Genomic DNA, 12,106 nt, shown 5'->3' with positions numbered 1-12,106 from the left:
TTTTTGAAAATAGGGACAACATTTGCCCTCCTCCAGTCTGCCGGGACTTCGCCTGTTCTCCAGGAATTCTCAAAGATGACTGCCAGTGGTTCTGAGATCACATCTGCCAGTTCTTTTAATACTCTTGGATGCAGTTCATCTGGCCCTGGAGACTTGAATACATCTAAACTAGCCAAATATTCTTGTACTATCTCCTTAGTTATTCTGGGCTGTGTTTCCTTTGCTGAATCATTTGCTCCAAATTCTTCAGGTCGGGCATTGTTTTCTTTATCGGAGAAGACTGAGGCAAAGAAGGCATTGAGTAGTTCAGCCCTTTCTGTGTCCCCTGTTTGCATTTCACCATCTTCTCCTCTGAGTGACCCCATTGTTTCTTTGTTCTTCCTTTTGCTACGAACATACCCATAAAAGCCTTTTTTGTTGCTTTTAACCTCTCTAGCAAGCCTGAGTTCATTCTGTGCTTTAGCTTTTCTGACTTTGTGTCTACACGTGCTGGCTATTTCTTTGAATTCCTCTTTGGTGGTTTCCCCCCTTTTCCATTTTTTGTACACATCCTTTTTTAATCTTAATTCAGTTAAAAGTTCTTTAGATAGCCACCCTGGCTTCTTTAGGCACCTTCCATGTTTCCGTCTCATTGGTATTGCCTGACGTTGTGCTTTTAGTATCTCCCTCTTAACAAACTCCCAGCCATCATGAACTCCCTTTCCTTTTAGTATTGTTGTCCATGGGATCTCACCCAGCACTTCCCTAAGTTTTATGAAGTCGGCTTTCTTAAAGTCAAGAAATTGAGTCCTAGTATGCTTGGCTGCTCCTTTCCGCTGTATAGTAAACTTCAGAAGAGCATGATCACTCGTGCCTAATGATCCTTCCACTTCTACCCCACTAACCAGGTCATCAACATTGGTTAGGACCAGATCTAAAATGGCTGTTCCTCTTGTTGCTTCTCCCACTTTCTGGACAATGAAGTTGTCTGCAAGGCCAGTGAGGAATCTGTTTGACCTTATGCTCTTGGCTGAGTTTGACGTCCAACAAATATCCGGGTAATTGAAGTCCCCCATTACTACTATCTCCCTTCCTTTTGCATGCTTGGCCATCTGTTCCAGGAAGGCATCATCTATGTCCTCCGTTTGGCTTGGGGATCTATAGTAAACTCCCACAATGAGGTCTCTGTTATTCTTCTCTCCCTTAATTTTGACCCAAATGCTCTCACTTTGGCTTTGAGGATCTAAATCTTGGATCTCTTCACAGGTATACACATCCCTGACATATAACGCCACTCCTCCTCCTTTCTTGTCTGGTCTGTTTCTCTGAAATAGATTGTATCCCCCCATTATTACATTCCAATCGTGGGACTTATCCCACCAGGTTTCAGTGATGCCTATTATGTCATATTTAGTTTGCTGTACCAAGAGCTCAAGCTCATCTTGTTTATTTCCCATGCTTTGCGCATTAGTGTACAGACATTGAAGTCCATTAATCATTCCCCCGTGTCTCTTATTTAAGGATTTTTTCCTCCCACCACTAGGTCCGCATGCTGTTTGCTCCATTTGGTCTATGACATTGGGATGATCATCTTCATTAATTGATAGACTCCTACCTTCAGGAGCACTGTCTCCCTCCCCCACATTAGTCAGTTTAAAGCCCTCCTGATGAGGTTTCTGAGATTTTTGGCAAAAACATTTCTCCCAACTGTTGTGAGGTGCAGCCCATCACTTGCCAGAAGTCCATCTTCAAGAAACTGCAGTCCGTGATCTAAGAATCCAAACCGTTCCTGTTTACACCATTTGCGAAGCCAGCTGTTCACTTCCACTATTTTCCCCTCTCTCCCTGGGCCACGTCGTTCAACTGGGAGGACAGATGAGATGACAATTTGTGCATTTAGTTGCTTCAATTTCCTGCCGAGAGCCTCGTAGTCTCTTTTGATCTTCTGGAGGCTATTGCTTGCAGTGTCATTGGTTCCCACATGAACCAAGAGGAAGGGGTATTTGTCAGTGGGTTTTATGATTCCTTGCAGTCGTTCAGTTACATCTTGGATCTTAGCCCCGGGGAGACAGCACACTTCCCGAGACATCTTGTCAGGCCCACAGATCACTGCTTCTGTTCCCCTCAGTAGGGAATCCCCTATCACCACTACACGCCTCCTCTTGGGTTTGGTCGCGGTTCTTCCGTGAGCTGTCCGTTCCAAGGTCGCCTGCACATTCCCTGAGGACTGACTTTGCTGCTCGTCTTCATATACCTGATCGACTGTAATGAGGGAGAGATCCTCAAATGGAGTCTGCTCTTCGTCTTCCATGCTAGGGGAGAGGACCTCAAAGCGATTGTGTATTTCTAAGCAATCAGAGTGAACCCTGGGCCTCCTACTTCTTTGAGTCACGTTTCTCCATATATCTGGCTCCTGTGTTGGTGAACTAGACTCCTTCTCAGGGGAGTCCCCTGTCTCCTCCTTGGTGGAGACGGTGTGCTCTGTTGCTTCCAAGAAGAGCTCCAGCTCTCTAATTCTTTGGAGCGTAGCTACACGTTCCTCCAGTTGCTGGACTTTGTCTTATAAGAGGGCAATCAACATGCAATTGCTGCAGGTAAAGCTGCCTGCAACCTTTGGCAAGATGGCAAACATTGCGCAGGAATCGCAGGCGACTGCAGCTGTTCCCTCCCCTTCCATCTTGAGATCGTGTCGTTGGGGTTGGCTACAGAGGTCCTCCATCATAAAAAGCTTGAAGACAGGACAAATAACTTCCCCCACACAAAAAAACACCTAGATCTCCCCCAACAAACGTTTGAGAATAGCTCCCCTAAATCTAAAAGATGGATCTAACTGCGCGCGCCACTAGGCGTGCGCCGCTGCCCTGCAAACTCTGATAAGCTCCTCCCACAGCTAATCCCCTGCCTCAACAGAAACCCTGCCCCCTCTGACCTTTACACAGGGAAAACAGCTAATCAGCCACAAAGAAACACACACACACAAGAAAACCCTTTTTGCTCCTTCTTCAACTGATGCCCTGCAAACTCTGATAAGCTCCTCCCACAGCTAATCCCCTGCCTCAACAGAAACCCTGCACCCTCTGACCTTTACACAGGGAAAACAGCTAATCAGCCACAAAGAAACACACACACACAAGAAAACCCTTTTTGCTCCTTCTTCAACTGATGCCCTGCAAACTCTGATAAGCTCCTCCCACAGCTAATCCCCTGCCTCAACAGAAACCCTGCCCCCTCTGACCTTTACACAGGGAAAACAGCTAATCAGCCACAAAGAAACACACACAAAGAAACACACGCACACAAGAAAACCCTTTTTGCTCCTTCTTCAACTGATGCCCTGCAAACTCTCAAACTCTGAAGGTACATTCTTTCACCTTTGGTGGACGTGCCCAAGGATTAAGGCTTTCTGGGAGATGATCTATAATGAAATGAAAAGGGTATTTAAATATACCTTCCTGAAGAAACCAGAGGCCTTTCTCCTGGGCATAGATGGCCAATTGGTGCCAAGGAAGGATAGAACTTTCTTTATGTATGAGATCTCTTTTAAAAGTGCTAGTCTAGGGAGTCAAGATGGTGACGAAGGTAGTCACCAAGTAAGTTTGCTTACCCTTTTCAAAGTTTTAAGTAGTTTTAAGTGGTTTTTATCTTCCCGGTTTTTTTATCCGAGAGTTTTAATGATCTGCTGGCTGTGCTGGCTTTTATCTGATAGTTTTAACGAACTGCTGGCTGTGCTGGCTGTCTTTTATTATCTGTTTTTATTACCGCCACGGCTGTCGCCGCCTCCCTAATCTGGGAGAGATAAGTGGAAGGCAGTATTCTTATGTGGAAGACTAAAGGATTTAAGGTGCTCCCCAGCACAATGCCCACGACGGGTCCCCTGCAAAATTGATTTATGGGTCATGGAAAACGCCCAAGAGACTCGGACGAGGCGTTATCTTCTCCGAGGCCTAAGCAATCAAGGAAGGGTTCACTTAAAGGAGGGAGAGGCACCGAGGAATGTACCTACTCAATAGTAAATCAAAATCGTTTCGAGCCCCTAATTGCCTTTGAAACAACATCAAAAGATGAAGCTCCTGAGACGCTACAAATTGGAAACGCTAATGGTAATACAAATGGGGAGGGTCCCTATCCGAAGGAGGTGTTGGTAGCCGATTCTGCGGACTGCTCAGGATGTGAGCAACTCCATCTAGTAATTAGAACTCTAAACTGTATATTTAAGAAAATTGATGGCCTATCCTCTCAGCTGCATAGCCTGCAGCAAAAACTGGATGACCAGCCGGTTCAGACAGCCCTAGATGGGGCAGTAGATGTTCCATTGTGCCGGCAGAAAGCCCCACCAAACACTGATCGTATGAAGAACTGCAAATACAATCTCAACCCCTCACTGAATCGCCAATCCCTGATTCTACACCCAAGGAAGATTTCCCTAACCTTCCGGGAAAGGGACCCAAGTTGGGCAACGCTACATGGGACTAAAGAGCACCTCAGATGGCTTCTAAAACTCGAGACATCACAAATAGATCTTGGTGCTGTGCTTCCCTTAATCCACCAGAACAGATACCAGAGAATAATGCTGGCTTTCCACTCTGCAAAAATCCCCTCTCTCATTATTCAGCAAAAATTGTTTTTGAATAGTCTTGGCATTTTTCCAACGAGAGTTTTCATGGACTCCATAATTAGACCCCTCCTATCGGAGGGATTAATCAAGGAGACGGTACAACCTTCCCATCCTGAACCACAAAAGAGGGCTGAGCTGTACACCTCATGTCCGGGCCAGTCCCATAGTACCCCCACTCCTTCAACTAAACACTATGATTGTGCCAGTAACTCTTTGACACCGCAGGAGGAAAGAGAGCTTATTGCCTCCTATGGAGAGTTACCAGCGAGGGAACAACAAGAAATTATAAATAGGCTGGATTCACTTAAACTTCAGCTCCTAAGTATCACCTGCAACGGAGTTCCTAGGAATAATACCCACTCTAACTTAGCGGTGCCATGCCCCATGGAGGTGGTAACAACAAGCCCCCAATATCCAGCATATAAGGTGCCATCGGCATTGGATGGGAAGGGCTCACGGCTGGAGGCAGACTCTTCTCCTCCCCTTCACACTGGTAACTCATCCCTGCTTTTAATAGACTTAACTGTTCCCTCTGAGATTAACCGATCAAAGAATGAATCTCAGGATAACACTCCCCTGGATAAATCGTCGCCCCTGCATCCCTCCATGCCGGACTTGGAATCAACATACATTGAAGACCATCCACGACCTGTGACGGTAGTGGCCACTCCAAGTCAGGCTTCTCCACCAAAAATCCAAAAATTACGTGAGGAAGACACTACAGTGTCGAGAGTCAACACAGAGTGGACTGAAAACCCAGCAGGACATATAAATCAAATGATCACAAGTGTATCGGTTAGATCCCCAAAGAGGACGGCTCCAGCGGACTTGGCAGGAGCCTCCCCAGAGCCTAGTTGGGCTCGACAGCTAAAAACGCCAAATATTATCTCTACTCACCAGGATGCTAACTCTTTTCTGCCCCCCCCCCCAAATTCTGGCCCTTGTGATTTGATCGTGCCACAACCGGATCGCACCAGAGCAAAAGACTCACCACAACTGGCGCGCACCAGAGCAAAAGACTCACCACACCAGGACGTTAACATTCAGCAAAGGAAAATAACGGACTTCTTTAAGGGAGCGTCCTTGCTGCATAAGAGCTCCCCACAAGAATTTAAATGACGGTTAGCCGGACAACCCAAAAAACCACCAATATCGATCCTCTGTTGGAACATCGCTGGCTGGCGTAGGAAAAAATGTGACCCAGAATTCCAGTCGTATATCAATTCGTTTCATATCATTCTATTGCAAGAAACTTGGGAGGAGGGTGAAATTGTCATAAATGGATTCGACCTTATATCTCTTCCAGCTTGCCCCTCCCAGAAAGGAGGACGCCCGAAAGGTGGTCTAGTAATTGGTACATCACTGAAGCTGCATTTTAAATTTTCATTAGTTTTGACTGCTCCCCGCTATGCTGTATCCGGGTTGATGTCGGGGGGGGGGGGAAGTATCACTACTAATCTCCAATGTCTACCTCCCGCCAGGTGGTTCGTCCCTTGAACTGCATGATAGATGGGAAATATTAGAAGATCATTTAGTATCATGCCGAGTCAAATATTCCAATAGCCAATCCTTAATTGGGGGTGACTTTAACGCATGCATAGCAGCAAATTGGGCTGATTTAACTAAAGCTAAATGGTGGTCAGCTCCATGCCTCGAAAATTATGATTTGATACATGCCTTGAGGAGAACCTCAAAAGATTCAAGTAAACGAGGCTGGTGTACTCCTTTACCAAATGGCTATTCGCTTAAACCTAGCACCCCTGAATGGTTGCTGCCCTCCCGATATACCGGGGGAGTATACTCACCTACGCATAAAATCAAATAGTGTACTAGATTACCTCTTAGCCTCGAGTGATTTGATGCCGAAAGCTCTCTCTTTTAAGATTGACAATATTCAGTTCAGTGACCACCTCCCACTGGCTGCTACGCTTGACCTAGACTGGCACGGGGACGAGTACAGTCATCCAACTCAATTAGACACTAACACAGAAAACCTGGTAGAGGGTATTAATACGACATCACGAGTGAAGGGGATAAAGTGGTCTGCAACGCAGGCTCAAAAATATTCTGAATTTTTTCAGCAGGAGATCTTACAAACCTATTCACCCCTTGACATAACTTCATATGAACACGACCAAACTATTAATCTATTTGCCAATCTGTTGAATGACCTCACGTCATTCTTTACTGTCCCAACCCACCTGGCAAATCGGGCCCACTCCAAGACAGGTGCACTGTGGTTTAACCGTAATTGCAAACAAGCCAAACAACATATTTGTGCTATTTATAATGATTACAAATCCTCAGGGGCGACTATGCTTCCCAAGGAGTACTATCAGGCAAAATCAGCTTACAAATATGTGCAAAAAAGGCCAAACAGGAATGGCAACTGAACCGCTGGCATGCTCTTATAGCTGCCTCAAATACCCGTAATTCCCGAAAATTCTGGCTGTTGGTTAACAGAAAATCTAAAAGATACCCCCTAACAGTTATCCCTGCCCCAGTCTGGGAATCCTTTCTAAGGAACTATTTTGCCTTACCAGACCTTAATATTAATACAATTGATGGATTCTATGAGCAGCTCCCTCTTTGGCCACCCACTGACCCGGAAGAAATCCACGGACTCATTTCTAATCTCAAAGTTGGAAAAGCCCCCGGTCCCGACCTAGTCCTGGCGGAAGCTATAAAACTTCGCGCAGACTGGTGGGCGAAAATCCTGGCCGTTACTTTTGATGCCGTAAACAACAGTGGGAAGGTTCCAAGAATATGGAAGGATGCGATTATTATTCCAATTCATAAAAAGGGCTCAACAGATGATCCGGGAAATTACAGGAATATCAGTTTATTATCAATAATTGGGAAAATATATGCATGGTTCTTGTTATCTAAGCTTACTAAGTGGGCCAAAGAGAACAACCTGATTGGGCCTGAACAGGCTGGTTTTAGATCGAATCAGTCAGCGGTCGATCATGTCTTAGTTTTATACCACCTTGCCCGGAAATACTCCACCCCAAATAGAGGCCAACTTTGTGCGGCCTTTATTGATTTAAAGGCCGCTTTTGACAGCATCCCCAGAGGACTACTTTGGGGAAAACTAGCACGATGGGGAATAGACAAAAGACTTTTGTTGCTAATAACTAAATTGCATGATGGATCGGCCGCTAGGGTGAGAATCACTCCGGCAGGCAACCTCTCAAATCCAGTAACCATCAATAGAGGTGTTCGTCAAGAATGTATCCTTGCTCCGACCCTTTTAAATCTATTTATAAGCGATATGAGGGCGCCTCTGATAGATTCTCAAGAAACGATCCACGCCCCCGTCTTGCCCAATATCGTTGCCCCCTCCTACTCTACGCAGACGACGCAGTGATCCTATCTTTTTCAAGAGTTGGCCTTAGGAGGGCCTTAAAAATTTTCGATGCTTACTGCAAATCAAATTTTCTTACAATTAATCATGCAAAGTCCGAAGTCCTAATTTTCACCAAGAGTCGAAAAACCTATAATTGGAGAATAGATGGGAAAGCCATAGACCAAGTTTTTAAATTTCAATACTTGGGAGTCCTTCTCCAACACAACATGGGCTGGAAGGTCCATCTTGTATATGTATTAAATAGAGCTAAAGCCCTTTCCTTTGCGCTACTGCGTTTTTTCTTTTCAGATGGGGCTTTCCATATTCCTTCAGTGTTAAAAGTTTTCAAGGCAAAGGTGATTGCAACAATAGCATATGCAATCCCAATATGGGGGTCCTTTGTTAATCTAACCCAATTGGAGGTAATTCAAAACCAACTGCTAAGAAGGTTGCTAAAATTACCCAGGTGTGTAGGCAATACTGCTATACGACTCGAACTAAATGTGACATCTCTAGAAACCACACTATGGAAATGCATCCTCTGTTACTGGTTGGCATTATGGCATAAACTCCCAAATCTCCACTTGATACAGTGTCTCTGGAGAGATGACTTCCCTAGCCCTTGGGCAAAAATAATACATGGGAAACTTGTGTCCTTAGGACTATCTCCATCTGAACTACTAGAATTGGATTTAATTTCTGCCAAGAGAATTATAACTCACAAATTAGAGGAGATCGATTTATAATTTAATATTGCGACAGGTGGTGGCACCTGTTCGCCGATAAATCTTGGCTTAACACCACCAATGAAACTTCCATCTTATTTAACTACCTTAGCCGTGGTGATGCACAGGTATGCCTTTATAAAGGCTAGATGCAATGTTTTCCCATCAAATGTGTTGGGTAACAGACTCTCCAACGGACAGATCTCACTCCTCTGTGACTGTAAAAGTGGATCTATAGAATCGTTATGTCATATAATCTTCTGTTGTCCATTACATTCGGCTTCACGGTCCAAGTTTCTGGCCCCATATTTATCGAGAATTGCTGACAGACCTCAGGAAGCCCAAATAATATACTTATTAAACGACGAAGACTCAAGTAGATCCCTTGCAGTCGCTAGATACCTGATTAATGTCTTATTTCATAAGAGGAGAAATGGATCACTGTATGACTCTGACAGCTTAGCCAAACTTAAGAACCATCAATAAGTGCCAGAACTAAGACGCATATCCCCAAAATCCGAGGGATTTGAATTGCGGTTGATATAGAGGGAGCTTATTGTATATAGTGTTTACCTAATTGAAGTAAAATTGGTTTTATATGGGTGTTTTAACTTGGAACTGTTTAAATTGTTTGTTTATGGATAAATTTTGATGTATTGTTTTATATATGGGCCAATGGCCGTAATAAATCAAATCAATCAGCCACAACAGCAGCAAGAATTCTTATTGCAAAGTACTGGAAGACACAAGATCTACCCACCCTGGAAGAATGGCAGATGAAGGTGATGGACTATATGGAACTGGCGGAAATGACTGGCAGAATCCGAGACCAGGGAGAAGAGTTGGTGGAGGAAGATTGGAAGAAATTTAAAGAGTATCTACAGAAATACTGTAAAATTAATGAATGTTAGAATGATGTTGGAATGAAGCTAAGGGGTTTTTAGTAGTAATGCTACAAGGAGTATGTAAAAATGGACTGCTAACAGATGAGAATATACAGTTATTACATATTAAGACAAAGGTCTAAGATAAAAACAAAGAGGGAAAGGATTTGCTGAATTAACTTACTGAACTGGAATACAAAAAAAGGGAGGTGTGAGGAGGTCAGGGAAACAAGTGAATGAAAGACAAGATATGGAAAGATTGATTTGTTTTTAATTGTTTTTACTTTTTTGTATTTTGTATTTTCTTCTTTTTTATTCTTTTTTCTCTCTTCTTATTATTACTATTGTGACTTCTTTTTTATTTTTGAAACTCTAATAAATATCTTACAGAAACTTGGTTGGATGAAGCAGATGGGCCTGTCCTTGCCGCTGCTTGTCCACCAGGTTTCTCTTACGCACAGCAACCCAGGCCTTGTGGGCGGGGAGGGGGTGTTACAGTGATTTTTAGGAAGTCATTAGTTTGCACCAGGCGTCCTATTGGAAAGACCCAGTTTTCTGAGTGCATGTTCTGGAAGTTGGGCAATAGGGGCAGTATTGCTGTACCAACCTCCCCGCTGCACCAAGGATTCCCTGCCCAAGCTGCTTCAGGTCGTGGTGGATGTTCTCCTGGAGACACCTAGTTTGGTTGTCCTAGGGGATTTTAACATCCATGCCGACACGACCTTACAAGGGGCCGCTCGGGACTTCGTGGAAAGCATGGCCTCCATGGGGCTGTCCCTGAATCAGTCTGGCCCAACTCATAGCCACGGGCATGCCTTAGACCTGGTGTTCACCTCTATGGATATTGGTGATCTGACACTAAGTAAAAGCGAAACGAAAGAAGTGCCATGGTCAGATCACTTCCTGGTGCAACTGGAGTTCTCCGCGACCCTTCCCCTCTGCAGGGAGGTGGAACCGATTCAGATGGTCCGCCCCCGCCACTTAATGAATCCAAATGGTTTCCAGAGAGTGGTAGGGGATGTTTTATCCCATGTTGATGGCCTTTCAGCTGATTCCCTGGTGGCCCGCTGGAATGTGGAGTTAACCAGGGCTATTGACTGTTTGGCTCCAAAGCGCCCTCTCCAATTGCATGGAGCTCGGAGAGCCCCGTGGTTTTCCACGGATCTGAGGGCAATGAAACAATCGTTGAGACGGCTAGAGCGCCGGTGGCGGATAACCCATTCTGAATCTGACCGGACATGGGTTAGAGCTCAATGTCGAGCCTACCAAGTGGCGATAGCGATGGCGAAGAAGACTTTCTTCACCGCCTCTATTGCATCTGCGGAAAACAGCAGCAGGAGACTCTTTCAGGTGGTTCGCAATTTAGTGGGCCACATGATCTCCTGCAATGACTTTGCAAAGTTTTTTTGCAGATAAAGTCGCTCAGATTCGAGAAGAGGTAGACTCCACCATGGGAGCAGGGCCGGGGCGGGAGAGTCTAGTCAAGTCCTGTCTAGTCAAGTTGTGTGGGATCAATTCCAATCTGTTACCCCCGAGGATGTGGACAGGCTGCTTGGACGAGTGAAACCAACCACCTGTCTCCTTGATCCTTGGCCATCCTGGCTTATAAAAGCTAGCCGGGAAGGACTGGGCGATGGGCTTCGTGGGGTGGTGAATGCTTCCCTCCGTGAGGGAGCCTTCCCAGACCCGCTGAAAGAGGCGGTTATTAAACTGCTTCTTAAAAAAAACATCTTTAGATGCGGCCACAATGGCCAACTATCACCCAGTCTCAAATCTTCCATTCTTGGGCAAGGTGACTGAGCGAGTGGTTGCTGAACAACTCCAGGCACGCCTGGAAGAAGCGGACCATTTGGATCCCTTCCAGTCGGGATTCAGGCCTCATCATGGGACTGAAACTGCCTTGGTCGCACTGGTTGGTGATCTCCGGCGGGCTAGGGACAAAGGTGAGAGCTGTTTCCTAGTTCTGTTGGATCTCTCAGCGGCGTTTGATACCATCGACCATAACATCCTTCTGGACCGTCTTGAGGGGCTGGGAGCTGGGGGCACTGTCATGCAGTGGTTCCGCTCCTTCCTCCTGGGCTGTGTTCAGAAAGTGGTGGGGGGGGGGAATGAGTGTTCAGACCCCTGGGCTCTCACTTGTGGGGTGCCTCAGGGTTCTGTCCTCTCCCCCATGCTTTTCAACATTTACATGCAGCCGCTGGGAGAGATCATCAGGAGGTTTGGGCTGGGTGTTCATCAGTATGCGGATGATACCCAGCTCTACCTCTCTTTTAAATCAGAACCAGTGAAGGCGGTGAAGGTCCTCCGTGAGTGTCTGGAGGCGGTTGGAGGATGGATGGCGGCTAACAGATTGAGGTTGAATCCTGACAAGACAGAAGTACTGTTTTTGGGGGACAGGAGGCGGGCAGGTGTGGAGGATTCCCTGGTCCTGAATGGGGTAACTGTGCCCCTGAAGGACCAGGTGTGCAGCCTGGGAGTCATTTTGGACTCACAACTGTCCATGGAGGCACAGGTCAAATCTGTGTCCAGGGCAGCTGTTTACCAGCTCCATCTG

This window comes from Podarcis vaucheri (assembly GCF_965113315.1).
Source record: "Podarcis vaucheri genome assembly, chromosome: W".
NCBI lineage: Eukaryota > Metazoa > Chordata > Lepidosauria > Squamata > Lacertidae > Podarcis > Podarcis vaucheri.
This window is presented reverse-complemented; position numbering follows the sequence as displayed.